We start from the raw sequence: 14313 nt of genomic DNA on the forward strand, positions 1-14313 counted from the left end.
GCGTGTGAGATGAGTGCAATTGTGCAGTAGATTGAGCATTACAAGCCCTAAATCAATGACACAAAAATGTATACAATTCCCATTAGATACAAAGGCAAGTCCCATAGCAGTGGGTGAAGACATTTAATTCTATTACAGGGAAAGGCAATAGTTGGGGATAATTATTTGGTCTACACTATCAATTCATAAGATGACTTTTACATTGCCAAACAAAGGCTTCTTCTGTTTCTGAGAACTTGAGAAAATATTATAGCATCTTGGAAACCTTAGAAATGTTTTTAGATGTTATTATGTTCACTCTGGAAATGGGAGCAATTCATCTTAAGTGAATAATTTAAAATAGACAGGCAGCACAAACTTTATATATAAAAGATCAAAGACCTTTCACTTATAGCAAAATATCAAAATTTCTTGCAACTTCAGTGCTACCATAACAATGTAAAATCCCATAACACATTTTATGATAGAAGACAAGGTGAACTTTTAAGGAAAAATTGAAAAACTTCCTCTGCAATGATGATATAAACTCTTAAGTTAGAAATATCAGATTTGTATGTTAGTTCTCATGGTTTTTAAACAAATTTGACACTATATATAACATTCATATGGGTTTCCCTAGTAGCTCAGTTGGTAAAAATAATCCATCTCTAATGCAGGAGACCCTGGTTCAATTCCTGGGTCAGGAAGATCCACTGGAGAAGGTATAGGATACCCACTCCATTATTCTGGTCTGGAGAATTCCATGGACTGTATAGTCCACGGGGTCGCAAAGAGTCAGACATGACTGAGCGACTTTCACTTTTACTTTCATGACATTCACATAAATATAATTGAGTCACTCCTTTATATACAAGTTTTCAAATTCTATATAACTTTAGACAAACACCAGGATAAATACTATTATTCTAAAATATTTGAAACATCTGGGATTTAAAAAATTATTTCTAAGTCTTACTCAACATCGATTAAATCAGAATCTTTGAAGAACTCTAGTCAATAATTAAAATGTGCTTTCAAGGTTGAGAAGCACTATTTGAGAAAGGTATAATTATAAAATATTACCAGATGACTTTGTTTAAATAAAAATATCTGGAGATATTATAGAGGCAAGGTTGGATGCTGCTTAATCTAGATGAAGTTCTGACCTCTAGGATCTCAGAATGATTCCTCATTTCAAACTAAAGCTATGCTAAGTATCCTCATATACTAGTTGAATACCCATCTAATGATGCACAGATGACTTGTAAGTAATTTTCTAGATTTTCATATAACATGTATATGAATTATGGGAAAGTTCAGAAGGCACATAGGATACAATAGGTACTCCTTTGGTCATTTATCAGGGGAATTGCATGTGCTGGTCTTTTGAAGTGTACCATATCCACATTTTGATGTTATGGAAACACTACCCCTGGAAGAAAATATTCAGCTGACAAATTCAGATTCACTCTGCATCATCTACATATAATGCATATGCAACCACAGAAAGTGTAATGTGAAAAACCCATGCATTTCATTTAGGTGACTGTTAGTGTTTGTTTTTAGATTATATTCCACATACATAATCACATTTCTAAAGGTCTGGCAGTAGAAAACCACATGTTTTCCTGATGCTTCTTAAGATTGAGAAAATTAGCTAAAAGTTTTAGTAACATAAGTCAAATTAGTAGTGTTATGATTGTCCTAAGATATTTCACAACTCTTACTTTAGAATGAGGGGGAAGTAATTTCTTAGTGACACACTCACTGTGTGAATCGTTCTCCTCTTTGCCGAGGCTGTCACAAGAGGGTTAAGATTTATGTATGAAAACACTATTCAACAGCAATAAATTAAACATTGACTGGTCATTGATTCCATAAATTCTAAAATAAGGAGCATTCTGATGGGAATCAGTTGTCAAGATGTCTTTAATTCAGCCTTAACTTTTTATAGACCACAGATTTGCAATGAAGTGTTAGTCACTCAGCCTTGTCCAACTCTTTGTGATCCCATGGACTGCATCCTGTTGGGCTCTTCTTTCCATGAAATTCTCCAGGCAAGAATACTGGAGTGAGTGGGTAGTCATTCCCTTCTCCAGGAGATCTTCCTGACCCAGCGATCAAATCTGGGTTTCCTGCATTGCAGACAGATTCTTTACCATCTGAGCCACCAGGAAGACCCTAGGAACAAAGGACACATATAAAAAAATATATGTGGGACTTTTCAAAATTAGAGGATGTCCAAGCTCTAACTCCCGATAGTTATAGTAAGTTTAGTATGGAAACAAAGCACATCTATTTTGCACAAATCCCATAGTGGATTCTTAGAAGTAGTCAAGTTGAAAATCAAAACTATTCAACTTACTGAAACCTTTTATTTGCCTGGCTCATATTTCTAATACATTAAAGCAATGTTAAAAATGATGCAAAAAATAAAGCTTGGGAGAAAATAGGTATTTAGATGTGTAGCTGAACTTAGCCTCTTCCGTGGTTTGTGTCCTTCAGTTAAAACCAGTTTATGTGTCAACTGTTACCCATTGTTATACATATGAAAAATTCATGTGGTTTTGCTGTCTTAAGTCGAAGTATGCCCCTCTTGTTTTAGAACTGAATAAAATCAAGCTTACTATGATAAGAGTCTGAAATGCAGTGCTTGGATACAACCTCAAAAATGACAAAATGATCTTGGTTTGTTTTCAAGGCAAGCCATTCAACATCATGATAATCCAAGTCTATTCCCCTACCACTGATGCCAAAGAAGCTGAACTTGATCAGTTCTATGAAGACCTAGAAGACATCCTGAAACTAACATCAAAAAAGATGTTCTATTCATCATTGGGGTTGGAATGCAAAAGTAGGAAGTCAAAAGATATCTTAGTAATAGACAAGCTTGACCTTGGAGAATAAAATGAAGCAGGGCAAAGTCTAACTGAATTCTACTAACAGAAGAGAATGCATTCGTCATAGCAAATACTCTTTTTCAACAGCACAAAAAATGACTTTACACATGGAAATCACCAAGTGACCAATATTACCAAAATCAAATTGACTACATTCTTTATAGCTGAAGATGAAGAAACTGTATACAGTCAGCAAAAACAAGACCTGGATCTAACTGTAGCTCAGATCATCAGCTGCTCATAGCAGCTTAAATTGAATTTAGGTTTAAACTAAAGAAAGTGGGAGAAACCCCACTTAAACTAAAGAAAGTGGGGAAAACCTCTAGGCCAGCCAGGTACAGCTTAAATCAGATCCCCTCTGAACATGCAGTAGAGGTAATGAATAGATTCAAGGAATTAGATCTGGTAGACAGAGTGTATGAATTATGGATGGAAGTGCATAATGTTGTATAGGAGGCAGTGAACAAAAGCATCCCAAAGGAAAAGAAAAGCAAGAAGGCAAAGTGGTCATCTGAGGAGGCTTTACAAATAGCTAAAGAAAGAGGAGAAGCAAAAAAGCAAGGGAGATGGGAAAGGTATATCCAGCTAAACACAGATTTCCAGAGAACAGCATGAAGAGCCAAGAGGACCTTCTTCAATGAACAGTGTATAAACTAGAGGAAAACAACAGAAGGGGAAAGACTAGAGATCTCTTCCAGAAAATTGGAGATAATTAAGGAAACATTTTGCCCAAAGATGGGCACAATAAAAGACATAAATGGTATTGACCTAGTAGATGGTGAAGAGATTGAGAAGAGATGGAAAGAATACATGGAAGAACTGTATAAAAAAGATCTAAATGAACTGGATTGCTACTATGGTGTAGTCAGCTACCCAGAGCCAGACATTATGAAGGGCGAGTCAAGTGGGCTGTAGGAAGAACTGCTGTTAATAAAGTGAGTGGATGCGACAGAATTCCGGTAAAACTATTCAAAACTCTAAAGGATGAGGCCATCACGGTGACATTCATTATGTCAGTAAATCTGGAAGACCCAGCAGTGGCCATGGGACTGGAAAAAGACAATCCTCATTCCAATTCCCAAAAAGGGTATTACTAAAGAATGTGCTCAGACAAGTGCACTCATCTCCCATGCTAGTAAGGTCACGCTTAAAATCTTGCATGCTAGGCTTCAGCATTATGTGAACCAAGAATTTCCAGATGTCCACGCTGAGTTTAGAAAAGGAAGAGGAACCAGAGATCAAATTACCAACATTTGCTGGATCACCCTCTCCGAGGTGGCTTAGAATTTAGGGTTACACGTGTGCTGTGTGTGTGTGTGTGTGTGTGTGTGTGTGTGTGTGTGTTCTCAGTCATGTCTATTTGTGATCCTATGGACTGTTAGACTGGGTTGCCATTTTCTCCTCCAGGGATCTTCCTGAGACAGGGATTAACCCCAGTCTCCTGCATTGGCAGGAAGGGTCTTTATTACTGAGCTACCTGGGAAATCAGGGTTAGATACGATTTTTTAAAAAAATAATTCCTTTCTTATATAGACCATTACAGAGTATTGAGTAGAGCTCCCTGTATTTTCACTTATTTTTAAAAATTGTTTTAGAGGAATGGTCAGTCATCTCCTAGCACTCTCAAATGTGTCAATTCTTTCATTTTTATTTTACTCAGGCTATTTGAAACTATTCCTGATATGAATGACATTTGTTTACTACATTAAAAGAAGCTATTCTAGATGCAATTACAAATTAATTTGTCTTCTGTCAATATTCCTCCATTTTTCTTAAGCTCACTCAAATGCAAAGTCACACAGACAGTCTCAATTTGTTATTTCACACCTCCTTTCCTTTCCTGGAATATTTGTCTATGCTTTGGTGGGAACTTTCAAAACCTAATTGAAAAAGGAATTCCTTTAAAATAGATTGACTTGATCAGTCCTTCATAAGGTTGCAGACATAAAAACAACAGCAGGGGGGGAAAATGCTGTAAATCAAGGGTAAATTCTAATTTTCATGTTAAAATCATGGTTTTTGAAGATTTTATAATCACTATATTGTTGAAAGAAAGAAAAAAATTGTTTACTAAAAACCAAAATATGGATTACTGAAAACAGCAAAAAGAAAAAAATACAAAATAGAAGTTAACATGGCATATCAACAGGTTATTACTATGTTACATTTGACCCAGGCTTAAGGACAAGTATTCATGAGAAGGCTTAGATTTTTTTTAAATTAAACTATTATTCAGTCTATTAGTTTATCAGGTTACTATTTGATTATTAATTACAAGGATTCATTGCATTCTCTGTCTCATGATTCTTACAGAATTTTTTTAAAAAGTACTTATTTGCAAGAAAACTTTATATAAAACAGCTGCATTTTTTTTGTTGCTGTTTCGTCTCTAAATCACATCCATCTCTCTTGCACTCCCATGGCCTGTTGCCTGCCAGGCTTCTCTGTCCATGGGATTCCCCAGCAAGAAAACTGGAGTGGGTTGCCATTTTCTTCTCCAGGGGATCTTCCTGACCCTGGAATCAAATCTGTATCTCCTTTGCTGGCAGGCAGATTCTTTACCATTGAGCCACCAGGGAAGCCCATTTAAGTATTACTGGCATAAAATAGCTAATAATAACAGTAATGTGTATGTGCACTTATCATACACCAATTGTGTTAAGATACTCTATATATTTATCTTGCATATGCACCTGACCTTCCCACAGTCTGTCAAGCCTTGTTCATCATTCCATCTCAGTTCCCATCTCTCGTTAGGAGACTTTAAGACATTTCCACTATTATTATAGGCCAGATTTATTTCTTAGAGGTATGCAAATTACCTCATTACTTTTTTCACAATTTCTAAAACTGTTAGAAATTATACACTGATTACTAAGATTATTTTTCAAATATGTCACTCCTTCATAGACTGTAAATGCCATCAGAACAAATAATATCCACTGTGCCCTCTTTGTAACCATAGCACCTAGTGTAGCCTTGAGCTCATAAATGATGCCCCTAAAATATTATTTAATCATTTACTATATTTTCCTATAAAACTTCCTGGACATAGAGGTCATTTTTAAGTGTAGATCTTTGATTTACTTTTACATTTCTTTTCACTTTCTTGTTTTGTATACGTTCATGTTTTACTTGAAAAATAACAATTTTATGTTAATTTTTTAAGTTTCTTAACAAACAGTTGTACCAGTCTCCAACTTACAACATTTTAAAGTGTATATAAAATATATAATGTATTTATATTTATATAGATTGAATGCATATAATTATAATGCATTATAATGAATATATATTATATAGTAAATATATGGAATGCAAACATTTTGTATTTGGACTGAATAACATTTGTATTTCAAAGTATTATATTTTATATAAATTTATTAAAATACATATAATGATATACAACCACTTAAAATAAGCAGTTATACAACTTATATACAAGCTTATACTGCTTATTTTAAGCAGTTGTATACAAGATCTCAAGAAGCTTATATAGAAGAAGATCTTGAGTACAAGATCTTCTGAACCTTTCACAGCTCTCATGAGTCACTGTGATGGAGTTTTGACAGACAGCAAGATTTGCAGGAGTGTGTCTCCTAAGACTCCAGATACAATCAGATTGTGTTGCAGAAATACTTGGAAAGAAAATACAGCCTTGTTTTTCTTGGATAGTCTGCCATAGCTTTATTTTTTAACTGCACTGATTCAAACAGTTAAAATTATTTGATCACTAAAGTATGGGTTGTTGCAAAAAAATGCTATAAATTATAATATTTATATATTTATCTTTATTTTGAGTTATTGCCTCCATTTTTTAAATGAAAGGATGACAAAGTATCTGATTTGAGGAGCATACAACCTCAGTTTATTCTAAAAGCTATAAAAGAAGTGTTTTGTTGACTTTGAAAATTACTAATGCAAAGAATTTTGATACTTATTTTGCAAAAAAAAAAATTGATCAACTTTATTAAATTAAAAATCTTCAGCTTGATACTGGTCTCCTAAGGAGGTTAATCTGCCTACTCACGGTATGTTTAGTATTACTGTGCATTTCCATTTTTGAGAAAACAGACTGTCTTGACATTTTGCCCATAAAATTGATAAAGGGTTGGATGCATTCCCAAAGTGACCCTTAAGTTAAAGGGTCTTTTTAATCGATATTCCAAATGTTAATAGGTTCAACAGTCAAAATTTACTTTTGATTTATAAGCAGATATATTGTTTAGCTATTGACAAAAAAAGTTCGGTATATCTCTATTTAAATCCAAGTCTAAACTTAGAAACTTGGGTTTAACTGGTGGCTCAGTGGTAAAGAATCCACCTGCAATGCAGGAGATGCAGGAGCTGCCAGTTTGATCCCTGGGTCAGAAAGATCCCCTGGAGGAGGGCAGGACAACCTACTCCAGTATTCTTGCCAGGAGAATCCCAAGGACAGAGGAACCTGGCAGGCATAGTCCATAGGATCACAAATACAACTGAAACCATTTAGCATAAAGTGGGCACTAAAAAATTTGATGCTCCCAAGACTCAAACTGTGTATTTGTTTAGTCACTGTGGACTTTAATTATAAGTTCCAATATAGTCTCTTGCAAACTAGATACTCACCAAAAAATTCTTGCTTTTGTGTCTTTGTCTCTATCCTTTCATATGTGTGTACATATATGTTTATATTTGCTTTTTGGTCTTTCTTTTAGTTTGGTCTCTCCTGCAATTCAGATATCTTAGCCTGCATTAAAATTTTAAGCATTATTAAGACCTATCTCAAATATTATTTTATTGGCAGTCTTAACTTGCCTCAGTTAAATTATATTTATCTATTTTGAATTTTCTCAAAGTGTTTCTTAAATATCTGTTACAATTCACCATTTCAACTCAATCTTATTTGTGTGCTTTTCCTTTGTCTTTTTATATCACAAAAGCTTCATTTCACTTTGTATAAGTCATAAATAAGTACACTGAATAGATTAGCGAATGAAGAAATTAATTATTTCCCATTATGAGAGATGATTAAAGTTACCACTTTTTGTGGTGTATAAGGAAAACTTCATAGGGAAACTGATTGTACTGGATTAATCAGCTTTGATATTGTAATAAATGACCCTTGAACCTTGCCTTGCAACAAGAATGGTTTGTCTCTAATCATACCAGTTTCTTCTTCTGGGATTTAAGATGAAGGAGTAACTCCTTTTCCTGTCATGACTTCCTCATGGCAAAATGCAAGGATTCTGAGAAAAATACTCCTTGGCACTTAAAACTTCTGCTTGGATATGATATACATTCACACTGTCAGTGGCCCAAGTGCCTGTCACAGCTAAAACAACCATCCATGGAATGTGAAGGCAAAAGCCTATGGGCACTTTATGTCACACAACAATGGGAAAGGGTGTTTAATCCTTTTATCAGAAGTGAACATGTTCTCCACTATGGAGAACAATATGAACTTTCCTTAAAGAACTAAAAATAGAGCTTCCACTTTATGTGGCAATCCCACTCCTAGGTACAGATCTGGAGAAAACCGTGCTTCAAAAAGATATGTGTTCATTGCAGCACTATTTACAATAGCCAAGACATGGGAGCAATTTAAATGTCCATTGATGAATGAATAGATTAAAAAGATGTGAAACATATACACAAAGGATTATTTCTTAACCATAAAAAAGAATGAAGTAATGCCAGTGGAAGCAACATGGATGGACCTAGAGATTATTATAATAAATGAAATCAGATAGAGAAAGACAAATACTATTTAACATCAATTATATGCAGAATCTAAAATATGACACAAATGAATTTCTTTACAAAACTGAAATAAACTCATAGACTTAGAAAACAAACTTACATTTACCAAAGGAGAAAGAGTGGGGAGAGAAAAATGAGGAGGTTGGGGTTAGCATATGCATGCTACTGTATAAAAAAAACAGAAAATCATCATGGACCTACAAAAGTACATAGTAAAGGGAACTCTACTCAATACTCTGTAATAAGTTATATGGGAAAATAATCTGAAAAAGAATAGGTATATGTATAACTAAATCATTGTGCTATACACCTGAAACTAACATAACATTCTAAGTCAAATGTACTCCAATATAAAATAAAAAATTTTAAAAGAAGTGAATATGTGAATGCAATAATCAGCATACTACAACAATCCATTAGATTGAATAATAAGTATAAAATGTTTTCTTAGGTCAGTCTCTTGAGGCATCAGAATTAAAAGGAAACATAAGCAAATGGGACCTAATCAAATGTATAAGCTTTTGAACAACAATGAAAACCATAAACACAATGAAAAGATACCTTAGGACTGGGAGAAATATTTGCAAACAATGTGACTATTGAGGGCTAACTTAAAAAAAAATAAAAACAGATTATCCAATTCAATTAAAAAAAAATCAAAAATTAAGCAGAAGACCAAAATAGTCATTTCTCCAAAGAAGACATACACATGACCAACAGGCACATAAAAATGTGCTCAACATTCATAATAATTAAACAGAAATCAAAAGTACAATAGGTATCATCTCTGACTGATCAGAATACCCAAAATAAAAATGTCTACCATGAACAAATGCTGGAGAGGGTGTGGAAAAAGGGAAAACTGTTGGTGGGAATGTAAACTGATGAGTTCACTATGGAGAAGAATACACTGTTAATGTTCAGTCACTAGGTTGTGTTTGCCCCTGTCACCCCATGAACTGCAGCACACCAGGTTGTCCTTTGCTATCTCCTTGAGATTGCTCAAATTCATGTTCACTGAGTCAGTGATGCCATCCAACCAGCTCATCCTCTGTCAACCCCTTCTCCTCTTGCACTCAATCTTTCCAGCATCAGGGTCTTTTCCAATTACTTGTCTCTTTGCATCAGGTGGCCAAAGTGTTGGAGCTTCAGCTGCAGCATCAATCTTTCCAATGACTATTCAGGGTACACAGGGCTGATTTTCCTTAGGAATGACTGGTTGGATCTCCTTGCTGTCCAATGGACTCTCAAGAGTCTTCTCCAGAAAATGGAAAAGAATCAGTCTGAAAGAATCAGTTCTTCAGCATTCAGTCTTTCTTATGGCCCAATCCTCACTTCCATACATGACTACCAGAAAAACCATAGCTTTGAGTACACAAACCTTTGTCCAAAAAGCAATGTCTCTGCTTTTTAATATACTGTCTAGGTTTGCCATAGCTTTTCTTCCAAAGAGCAAATATCTTTTAATTTCATGACTGCAACCACTGTCTGCAGTGATTTTGGTGCCAAAGAAAATAGAATATGTCACTTTTTCCCCATCTATTTGCCATGAAGTGATAGGACCAGATGCCATGATCTTAGTTTCTTGAATGCTGAGTTTTAAGCATGTTTTTTTCACTTTCCTCTTCATCAAGAGGCTCTTTAGTTCCTCTTCACTTTCTGCCTTTAAAGAGATATCATCTGTATACATGAGTTTGTTGATATTTCTTCCAGCAATCTTGGTTTTACCTTGTGAGTCATCCAGCCCAGCATTTCGAATGATGTACTCTGCATATAAGTTAAATAAGCAGGGTGACAATACACAACTTTTATGTACTCCTTTCCCAGTTTTGAACCAGTCCTTTTTCCATGTTCAGCTTTAACCGTTGCTTCTTGATCTGCATACAGGTTTCTCAACAGGCAGGTAAGGTGGTCTGTTATTTCTCTCTCTTTAAGAATAGTCCACAATTTGTTGTGATCCACACAAACACTTTAGCATACTCAATGAATCAGATTTTTTTTTTTTAATGACCAACAAAAATGTGACAGAATAATCTCAGTTCATTTACAAGGCAAACCACTTAACATCACAGTAATCCAAGTCTATGTCCCAACCACTAATGCCAAAGAAGATCAAGTTGAGCAGTTCTGTGAAGATCTACAAGACCTCCTAGAACTAATACCAAAAAAGATGACTCTTCATTATAAGGGACTGGGATGTAAATGTAGGAAATCAAGGGACACCTGGAGTAACAGGCAAGTTTGGCCTTGGAGTACAAAATGAAGCCGTGCAAAGGCTAACAGAGTTTTGCCAAGAGGATGCACTGGTCATAGCAAACACCTTCTTCCAACAACACAGAGATGACTCTACACATAAACATCACCAGATGGTCAATACCAAAATCAGATTGATAATATTATTTGCAGCTGAAGATGAAGAAGCTCTATATAGTCAGCAAAAACAAACCATGGAGCTGACTGTGCCTCAGATCATCTGCTCCTTATTGCAAAATTCAGGCTCAAATTGACAACATAGGGAAAGACACTAGACCATTCAGCTATGACTTAAATCAAATCATTTATGATTATGCAGAGGAGGTGACAAATAGATTAAAGGTACTAGATCTGGTAGACAGAGTGCCTGAAGAACTATGGCTGGAGGTTTGTAGCACTGTGTAGGAGGCAGTGACTAAAACCATTCCCAAGAAAAAGAAATGCAAAAGGCAAAGTTATTGTCTGAGGGGGCTTTACAAATAGCTGAGAAGAAGAGAAGTAAAAGGCAGAGGAGAAAGGGAAAGATAAACCCAACTGAATGCAGAATTCCAGATAATAGTAAGGAGAGATTAGAAAAAAAAAAAGCCTTCCTAAGTGAACAATGCAAAGAAATAGAAGAAAACAATGGAATGGGAAAGACTAGAGATCTGTTCAAGAAAATTGAAGATACCAAGGGAATATTTCATGCAAAGATGGGTACAAAAAAGGGCAAAAATGGCAAGGATCTAACAGAAGCAGAAGATATTAAGAAGAGGTGGTAAGTATACACAGAAGTGTATAAAAGAATGCTTAGTGACCCAGATAAACATAATGGTGTGATCCCTCACCTAGAGCCAGACATCCTGGACTGTGAAGTCAAGTGGGCTTTACAAAGCATTACTGTGAACAAAGCTAGCAGAGGTGATGGATTTCCAGCTGAGCTATTTCAAATCCTCAAAGATGATGCTGTGAAAGTGCTGCTTTTAATATGCCAGGAAATTTGGAAATCTCAGCAGTGACCTCAGGACTGTAAAAGATCAGTTTTCATTCCAGTCTCAAAGAAAGGCAATGCCAAACATGCTAACAAGACTATGCTCAAAATCCTTCAAGCTAGGCTTCAACAGTACATGAACTGAGAACTTTCAGATGTACAAGCTGGATTTAGAAAAGGCAGAGGAAGCAGAGTTCAATTTTCAGTATATCCTAGAGAACAGTATGGAGGTTCCATAAAAATTAAAAAGAGTTGTCATATAACATAGCAATACAATTCCTTGGACTATATATCCAGAAAAAATTAACATACATTTAATTTATTATTTAAATATACATATCAACATGATAAACTTATCTTTAAGATATATTTACCTATATAGATTTATGTATATATGCTCATAACTTTATTCTCATTAGACAAAAATGAAAATAAGTCAAATATATATAATACATATACATAAATATATATACATATATATGTATATATACACATTACATATATATACAATATATACACATATGTATACATATATACATATATACTATATATATACATTATATATTATATATATATTATATATACATATACATAAATATATATATATATATTTCTCATTTTGTTCTAGAAATATGGTGAATTCTGCTGACTTAACATGAACAGACTGCCAGATATTTCTCCAGCAAAGTTGAGTTCATTTGGGATCAGCAGAGAATTGCAATTGAAGATTTGTCACCATGACTAGCCATGTGCAAGTACGCCATGTCAAGGGAAGAAGATGTTTTTATAGAGGAGAAAGTAAGTTGGGAGGGCTTTAGTAAATGTAAAGTCTATGGCTTTTCATTGGCTTAGTCTTTACCAAGAAAGCAGTCATTCTTCTTTCCTTTAGGCTCTACTATTGTCACAGGATATGTGAGCTACCCCTTCCCATCTTTCAACTCTACGTAATTGATGTCTCTGTATTTTAATTTGTTACAGTTCTATGGATTTCCTGCAAAGTTACCCTTCTTGAGCAAACCTTACTTGGTCATAACATATTAATGCAAGACTGGTTTTACTTACTAACATTTTTATTAAAAATTTTGTCTCTAAATTTATGGAAGAAACTGTTCCATAATTTTTATGTATTGAAAATCCTCAGATTTGATAAGATTTGGGGGCAATGAGCTACAGTCAAAGGATTTTTGTTCTTTTTCAGTCCTCTGAAATTTGCTGTAATATTGGTGCCTAAAGATTTAGAAAAATTCATCAGTAAAATCATCTAGACCAGAAATTTCTTTTGGTCTGTGTGTGTGTATCTGTAAACTTACTATGTCAGCAAAAACTTAATGTCTTCAAATATCAATTTGTGAATACTAGAGAGTCTCAGAAAAACCCACATTTGCCGGGTTTAAATTGATTAGACTATTTTGGAAAAAACAATTTGACATTTTTTAGTGAAGCTAAACATTCATAAACCCACTCAGCAAAATCACCATCAGGAAGTTTTCATGTACATCTCTTGTTTATGTGCACTGAGAAACATGAAATGTTTTCTCCAATTGCAAACCTGGAAATGCTGAAAATATTTATTAATAATATTTGGGAACCAAACAATCACTTAATGAAATGACATATAGCAATAGACAACAAAGAATCACAGATACATAAAACAAGAGTTGAAATTCATAAACATAATACTGAACAAAAGAAACAAGAAATAAGGAATTTGGATAGGTTCATATAAAATCCCATTTCTATAATATACAAAACTATAATGTTAAGGATCCAGTTATACATACAAAGAATATAAATAAAAACAAAAGAATGGCGATTACTTAAGGCAAAATAATCCTTAACTTTTAGAGAGGCCAAAGTGTTTGCATAGGGAGCAATAAACAGGAAATGTCTGGAGGGCTTGCAACATTGCAAGTTTTTCTTCACTTGGCTGGAGCTACAAATCTATTTTATTTATACATTAAAAATTACCCAAACACTGAACTCTCTTTTTAGATATATGAAGTATTTCATCATAAACAATAGAAAAATAAAGAGCAAAAACAGATGCAAGCAGTCCAAATTACTGGCATTGATTGACAACAGGGAAGCTTCCTTTAGTATTTCTCAGGGTGAATAAGCAACTGAGAGTTATGCACCTGATGATGGTTACTAAGGATCCTGGCCCACTCATTGAGGTTCAAATAAATATAAACATACATGGATATTTTTAAATAAGTTTAAATATTTTCCAAAAGTATCATGGAAATAAGATTTAAAAATTGAAAATGTTAATCCCCAACTATTGAAAGTGCTTATAGAGGAAAGATGGCATGGAGCTATATGAAAATGGTTTAAAGATGTGAGCAAAAAAATAAAACAGATTTTAGACATATGATTATTTATATAAAAGTAACTCAGAGAAAACTTTGTGAAATAAAGTTAACATTAAAATTTAAATCAATTATAGAGATGTAAGATAAAATTCAGAAA

This window comes from Muntiacus reevesi, chromosome 2 (assembly GCF_963930625.1).
Source record: "Muntiacus reevesi chromosome 2, mMunRee1.1, whole genome shotgun sequence".
NCBI classification, from domain to species: Eukaryota; Metazoa; Chordata; class Mammalia; order Artiodactyla; family Cervidae; genus Muntiacus; species Muntiacus reevesi.